The following is an 8,690-nucleotide window of genomic DNA, read 5'->3' on the forward strand; positions in this document are numbered from 1 at the left end:
TCGTCTTCACTTAGGAAATGATCTGGTAACGGAGAGCTTTTTCCTTTACCGTAAATCACTTCTTTAGCACCTCTTACTTTGTTCGGGATGACCATGGTTGTTCCGAAAGAATGCTGGAGGTGTTCCTTCGTTACATAGGATGATCGGATCGGCATATACAACTCAGGATTGTCGTACAGCTCTTTTATCACATCATCAAGAGACAAGGAGTACTCTAAATCATCTTTTATTGCAATATCGGCAAGTTGCCAGTTACAACCTCCATCTGACGATTGTTCATCGTCAAGATTGATTACAAAGGGTACAATGTCATTTAAAACAAAACCGCCATTGTAATCGAATCCGGCTTCAGAATCAGCTTCTTCTCCGCTGTCTGTGCCCTGGGCCGATGGTTCAGTATCGGATTCGTTACCATAAAGGAGAGAATCGGTGAAATAATTCTCATACCCCTTGAATGGTTGCTTATCCGCGACCACCGTCCTAACCTCATTGTCAGTGTCGACATACTTCAAACACTGATGGAGAGTAGAGGGAATTATCACGTTACTATGGATCCAAATCGCCGGCTCCCACTGTGGTCGCCAGATTGTTCGCGGGGAAATTCGTTGCCTTCTTTTTCATTGAAATAATCGTCATCTTGGGTTACAAAAGATCCGGTCTTTTTTAGATCCGGTTACAATTAAATCAAGGAAAAATAAGAAAAATTACAACTTTCCTTTTGTGAACAAATCGCGAGCTCCTGTTTTGCGGTTGCTCGCTTGCGTGGGTTCTTTGCCAACGCCGGGGTTAATCCGTGGACCACCGCGCGATCTAGATCCGGTCGGATCTACACGATTATACGGGTATTATTCCACGAAGGGAATAATAGCCGGGAGGGATTAGTCCACAAAGGGAATAATCGCTCGGATCTCGAGATCTAAGACCAAGCTTAGATCTGGAGTGTGATCTCGTGTAGATCTCAGATCTGTTCTTTCTTCCTCTCGAAATCCTGCCTTTTCTGACGTGGATGCTCGCCGAGGATCAGATCCGAATGTGCAAGTCTTCAAGTCTTCAAAGCTCCGAGTTCGCTCTTCAATCCGGCAGAGTTTTGGCTCTTGAAATTCCAACCTTTCAAAATGAACACCTCTAGGCCTATTTATAGGCTCTCAAGACTGTGCCCGCGCACAGAGAAATGTCAGCCACCCATAGGTGGCCGGCACTATGCCGAGCCACCCATGGGTGGCTCAGTTTTGGCCGAGCCACCTATGGGTGGCTCGGCTTAAGCCGAGCCCCCTTAGGTGTGGGTTTTCCGAGTTTTTGAGTTGTGACCGTTTTTCGGTTTTGTTCGTGATTTGGTTGATTGAGACTCTGATTTGTTGATCTGATTTGGCAGTAAGTCTGATTCCTGATTTGGCAGTAAATTCACTTCTGAGTTCGAGTCCGAAACTGATCTTGATTCGATCGTGATTCGTCCGAGTCTGTTCCCGGTTGGATGACTCGTTGATTCTTTAACACTTGGCTTGATTTCGAATGTGTATGAATTCATTCCGTTGTTCGCGTGCGATTTGTCGATCTCGTCGCCTCGTTGGTTCGTCGGTTTGTGCCGAGCTGTGCTAAGGGACCTATAAGCAGTTTTATATGCCTACAGTATTCAGCAGTTTTTAGAATTTGGAATATCTATTTTAAAATAGTAAAGTCTCACAAATGGGAAGTGATATTTCAGATATTCTTTCTCTAACATGTTTATAAATATTCTCCAAAAGTTTACGATTTTTGAAGTTTATTTACTATTTTTAATTGAATTTAGAAAGTCAGCTACGCAATAATTAAGAATCTACCAGATCAGCCAACGGCCACATTATCAGACGACCGACACACATTATCAATTGACCGATCGGAGATTTTTTAGCATAACAGCTAGTTTTGGTTGCTTGGTTTTTGAGGGTATAAATGCCCCTCTTGCTTTGGTTCTTCTCAAGGATTTTCAAGGTGTTTTTGGGCTATTTGTTTCTGAGTTTTAAGAAGAGAAAAAGTTTGTTTTGTTTGTGTGAAGAAGAGTTCACAAAGAGATAGCCTTAAATTTGGTTTTGAGGAGTTCAACCTCCATTCTTTATCTACATCTCTTTGTTCTCTTTAGAGAAGTTTTTCTAAACTCAATCTCTAGCAAATTTATATTTTGATTATCATATCTATAAGCTAGATTTTAATTGAGTTTGATGTTATTTTACTCATTGATTACACACACCCTCTTGAGCTTTTATTATTTCACATATTGTATAATTGGGTTGTAATTGGGTCATTGAGAGTGAGATTACACTTAGTTCTCATTGTTGTATTAGAGAACAAACAAAATCATTTACTTGAGCTTATTATGAGATCACGTTGTAATACACAAGTACACGTAGATGAGTGGTTGGAGAGACCATGGTCAATTCCGAGTGACATTGGTTGTAAAGCCTAGGGAGAGGTAGTAAATCCAATCACTTGAGGAATGTGACACGGGTAGACCAACACTTAGAGGAGTGTATTGTGTGATTATCTACATATGATTTGTAAACATTATCGGTGAGCGTTGAAAACTGAATTGAGTAGATTTTTGTGATTAGTGGAGAATCTCCTCGAGGGTGAGGAGCGGAGACGTAGGTCGAGGGTGACCGAACTCCGTGATCATATTGTTTATTTGTGTTTGGCATTGGCGCACTTATCATTGTCTTATTATTTATATCACATATTTCTCATTATATATCCTTACATATTTCATTGTATATCACATTGTTATGATATATTAGTTAATAAGTTTTTAATTAGCATCAAAATCAGATTACATTAGCAATTACCCTATTCGCCCCTCCCCCTCTAGGGTACTTTCAGAATCAAGGGCCTATGTACACAGATACCCTCAAACATCTCAGCATTACTGAAGCTTTGACAGATTCAATCATGCAAATTGAAGTATCAGTGGAACCATGTTGGATGGATCCGCTTATTCAATACTTAACTGAAGGAACCTTACCGAAAAATGTTGCAGGGGCAAGGAGTTTACAAAGAAATGCTCCGAGGTATCTCATGATTGATAATTAGTTATATAGGATCCCGTGCACTAGCAGTAGTGTAGGACCCTACCTTCAATGTCTCTTGCCTGGAGAAGCAAGCTATGTCCTAAGAGAGATTTATGAAGCGACATGCAGGAATCACCCTGGAGCCTAAACTCTAGCTAAAAAGGCTATCAGATAGGACTACCACTAGCTGACTATCCTAGCTGAGTCCAAGAAGCTTGTCTCTCGATGCAAGTCTTACCAATTCTTTTCAAGTATACTTCGAGCTTGGACAATTGAACTCACTCCTCTCATCAACCTAATCCCTTTTTCTTAGTGGGGATTGGAATTATTTGGACCACTCCTAATGGCATCGAGGCAGTGAACATTTTTAATCCTTGCCATAGATTAATTCATAAAATGGATAGAACCTGAACCTTTGGCAGAGATCAGTGAAAGCAACGCCACCAACTTTGTATGGAAGTCAATTGTCTATAGATTTGGAGTACCTATTCCTTTTGTCATGGATAATGGCACTCAATTTGATAGTAAAATCTTCTATAACTTTTGTCAGGAGTGGAAGATTCAACTTAAATTCACCTCGATAGCACATCCAAATTGCATTGGCCTTTCCAAGGCCTTAAACAAATTTTTACTCTAGGCTTTGAAGAAGAAGTTAGATGAAGTAGTCAGAAACTGCATCGAAGAGCTAGTCGGGATTTTATGGTCATACAGGATGACCCACAAAAACTCCAAAGGGGAAACCCTATTCAAGCTAATATATGGAAGCTGAAGCAGTCGTCTTGGTAAAAAAAGTCAGCAAGCTAACCATCTAACTACAATATTTTGATGAAAAAACCAACTCCACCAGTCTTCGAGTCAAGCTCAACCTTATAGATGAAGTTTAAGAAGAGGCACTCAGATAAATCAACAACATATCTCCCAACACAATAACATCAAGTTCCGACCTCGAAGATTCAAAGTTGACAACCTTGTTCTCTGTGAAGCCATCTTTGATAGAGACACCAAGTGTGGCCAATTAGCCACCAATTAGGAGGGACCATACACGTAATTGAAGTAGTGCACCCTAGCACTTACCGTCTACAAAGTCCTAATAGAAGGATCTTGTAGCACTCTTGGAACATAGAACTTCTCAGAAAATACTTCCAATGAATGTAACTGTAAGACTCTTATGTTCATAAAATAAATACTTTTGAATATCTCATTGTGCTATTCTTTTAAAGTGCTCTTAAGATCTTTGTCTCATTTTCATGAATAAACCCAAGGCACTCATCAAAGTCATCGATATCCTCATGGAGTAAAAGCAAGGCATGAAGCCGAGTCATCTTTACTTGGTCATCTCCAACTCTTAAGACATTGGTATCATTTTCATGAATAAACCAAGGTGCTCATCAAAGACCTTAGTATCCTCACAGAGTAAAACCAACACATGAAGTCGAGTCATCTCAACTCAGTCATCTCCATTTCTTAAGATCTTGATATTATTTTCATGAATAAACCCAAGGCGCTCATCAAAGACTTTGATATACTTATGGAGTAAAACCAAGTCATGAAGCCAAGCCTCTCAACTCAGTCATCTTTGATCTTAAGACCTTAGTATTATTTTCATGAATAAACCCAAGGCATTCATTAAAGAACTTGGTATCCTCACAGAGCAAAACCAAGGCAAAAAGCCGAGTCATCTTAACTTAGTCATCTCTGACTCATAAGACCTTAGCATCATTCTCATGAATAAGCCCAAGGTACGTACCCAAGACCTTGGTGTCCACTTGGAGTAAAATCAAGGTAAGAAGCTGAGTCACCTCAATTTGAGAACCGCTCGAGACGTCTTTCAAACCTTAGCATCCACCCAGACTACCCAATACTTGGAATTAAATTATTATTCAATCACAGCAAGTCACTAATATTCAAATATACAAGAACGTGCACAATCACAAAAGCTATATAGATCAAATTGAAAAAATTGAATCTTTTCCATTCATATATTAAGAGTATTTACAATACAAAACTATTTCCAATACATCAAAAAATAATAATACATCGAAGCTCCTAAGGAACCGAACCCAAATCGGGAGCCAGACCTGAATCGGGAGCCAAACCCAGAGCTAGATCAGATCTCAGAGTTAGAGTAGGACCAGAGGTCAAAGCAGAGCCCAAAATTGAAGGAGAAGTAGCTGAAAGAACTGGTACAGAAGGCAGCTGAGGCTCAGATGAAACTTCTTAATCACCTCCTTCCTCAGGCTAGCTTACGTAGCTATCCCAAGAAAAACCTTCACATGTCTCCTATACTGATTCTTCACCATCCTTGTCTCCATTTTCTCACTCTAGAACAAGTTCACCTCTTGTCCTCTCAATCTCCTTGAGAGCATTGAAATAGTCAAACACCTGAGAATGATAATAAAACTGCTTCGGAAGGGATTTGAGTTCGACTGGAAGCTATAAGTTCAAATAGTCAAACCCGGCCTTGCAAGTCAAGGCCACCTCCACCTTCCTGAGAATGTCATTACAATAACTCTTAACGATATCAAACCAGTAAGCATCAAGATCCAAATGGTTGAGGTGACTCTACAATGCCTATATATCAGAGAGAGATGACTCATGTTGTCACTTAGCTTCTAGAGTAGCTTAGGTGGCCTCCAGCATTAACCTCCCCTGAGCAGACTCCTCCTCTTTTAGCTGAGTCTTCATCTCCTAAATGTCCATATGAGCACGACGAGCCCATTCATAGGCATCATTTTGCTCGCAGTACTCGACCTCGACGTCCTTCTCCAAGTACTTCACTGGCCCATCAAGGCGGTCACGATCCTTTTGAAGCTGTTGGATCGTCCACTAGGCCTCAGAAAGCTAGACTAACTATTGACTGCAAGAGGCAAGTAGACTTAATCTTCTTGTCCTGCATCTCCACTTCTCGTTCCAGCCGGCCTCAGCCCCTTCTCAGCACTATGAGTTTTCTCTCCTTTGTTGCTATCGTCAAGTCGACAGCCTCTTAAGTGGCCCTCTGAGCTTCCAACTTCTCTTGAAGCTTAAAGTAATGCCCTTGCACATGCACAATCTAAAAATATATTTCGTACTCCATAAGAGCCCCCCTTATCAAATAGCTCTTGAGGGTTTGGTGCATGCTAAAGGCTGGCATCTTACCTAGTACCTCATCATCACGCTGAAGCAAGAATTGCTCCAATGCTCTAGCCTGGGTGTCCCTAGACTCTCAAGTTGTTGCCTAGGGGCAAATTGATTCTCCTCTTATGGATCCTTATCATATTAGGGCTGAGGTTCTATCGACCTATCAACATGTTTCTTAGCTCCTCCCACCTGGATTCAGAAAGCTCTTCAATGCGGTGGGGGAAGGGTCATTCAAAGCTCTCCTCTTGGACCGCCTTAGTAGTAGGGCCCCTAGTAATTGCCCCTGGACAGCCGGGACCTCTCTAGTAGCTAGCTCTTTTCCAAAGCGGCGAGTAGTCATGACAGGCATAGTAGAGCCCGACTCCTTCTCAACATGTGTCATGGCCCCTTAGGCTTGACCCATAGCCTGTTCACCTCCCCTAGCACTCTAAACTGGTGACTCCTTGCCCTCTACGACTACCTCTGGTGGGTTGACTTTCAGAGCCTCTTGGGTCGGAATGTTAGAAGCCCAGCCCTCTGGTTGAGATATAGTTTCTCCTATTTGAGGGAGTGGGACTTCACTCAGCTGCTAAGTCGTCACATCCTCTTTTTCAAAAGAGGGGATGTGTTCACCGCTGTTGCACCCTAACCTTCTCTTTTAAGGGCCCAGCAATCCCAGATGGGTCTTAGCTACTTACCTTACACAATATCCTCCTCTTCTTCTTAGACCATCAGCCTGAACTATAGTAGGATGCGAGCCAGGTAGCCAAGCTGTAATCTAGGCTGCATTGGCCTAAATATTCTCGGCCTTCTCTAGGGCCAAGTCTGATCAGAGGTGTTTTTAGGGCCTTGCAGAAGTGCCCACTTAGGACGCCTCAGAGTCCTCTATCCGCAATGCTAAAATCACTGTTTGAAACTTGTCCTCATTAGTTAGACGAGTCTAAGAAATGCCGACAACTCCTGGTACCAAGTTGTCAAAGAGATTACAATGAACACAATGAGCATAGCTATAGAGTTCAGCTTGATTTGTGACAATGAACCCTAGAACTTTGAAAATGCGGTAGAGAAAAGGGTGGAGCAGGAGACGCACCTAATGCTTAACATACACTGGAGTCACATTTTTAGCTATGATTATACACAGCCTGATCTTTCATTGGTGTCATCAAAGTGAATGCTTGAGGAATGTTAAATTTGTCATAATAGGCTTCAAACATCACCAAAAGGAATCAGTGTTATAACATAGAAAACACTAAGTGTAAATGTCACTCCAAAAAGTAACATGTTGTTGGCCTTCTTGTTTTGATGATGTTTAACAAAAAATTTACCGCTAATGTTGTTTGTCTAGTATTTGTGTTTTCGTATTTATTGTAGACAAACAACGCAGTTGGAGGATGGATGGAATAGAGCTTCAACGATCATATCCAATGGAGGTTAGCGGAATTATGGAGTGAAGCAACGTACAATTCAAGTTAAAGATCAAGTTTAAGCTTCATCCACACGTGTACCAAGTTGAGCTTCAATGAAGATCAAGATCAAGCTTGGGTATATTTAGTATAGGTTTATATTATGTGTGTTATATACTCTAAGCTCAATATTATATTCACACACACATTTATTAGTTTCTTAGTATATATATATATAGTTATATACATATACATCTTGGTTTTTAGTTTTATCCACAAACAAAGTTTTTACAAATAAATTCCAAAAAATGTGTATACATGCTTGTTTTCTATGTGGATAAGTTGTTTTGGTTTAATTTCATAGATATGAAACAAATATATTTTCATATACATACTCATACGTTTTACTTTCTATTGTATTTGTGAAAATATTGTTTTCTTGGTTTATAGACTTAACAATAATCATATACATCTTTTATTAAGTCTACAAAATCATTTTGTAATGTTTCAAAACATGGTTAAGCTAAAATGTCAAGATTCATATGTTTACATTTTCATGTTTTGGACTATTTTGTAAAATGTTGATATTTCTCATTTGGGAAGTCTTTTTAGAAAACCAATTTTTGTATCATGTGTATTATCATGTCTACAATCATTCCCCAAAGTTTTACATTTTTTTGAATTTATTTGATATTTTTAAACAGTGTTTTAAAATCAGCTCTAAAACCGATTTTTTCTTGAATGTCAGTTTTCGGTCGACCGGTATGGTCGACCGGTCAATTGACCATTCGTCAGTATTTTTCCAGAGAGTCATCGGTCGACTGGTCCGGTCGACCGAGAGCTCAAATCGGTCGACCGACAGAATTTCCGATCGACCGACGTTAGTCCAGAAAGTTTTCTTCGTATTTTTGTTCTCATCGGTCGACCGACGGGATTTTCGGTCGACCGACAATGTGACCGTTGGACTTCTAACGGTTATTTCTGAGCTGACTTTTCTGGGGGCCTTTTGGTCATTTTGTTTGGGTTTTTGCTGAGATTTCTAGTGGGTATATATACCCCATTGCTGATATCTTTTCATATTAACTAAGAGAGTTTTAAAAACAAGTTTAAGAAAGTTTTAAACAAGGGTTTGAGTTTGTTTAGTTTGTTTTTG

The sequence above is a fragment of the Asparagus officinalis genome, chromosome 4 (assembly GCF_001876935.1).
Source record: "Asparagus officinalis chromosome 4, Aspof.V1, whole genome shotgun sequence".
In the NCBI taxonomy this organism is placed as follows: Eukaryota; Viridiplantae; Streptophyta; class Magnoliopsida; order Asparagales; family Asparagaceae; genus Asparagus; species Asparagus officinalis.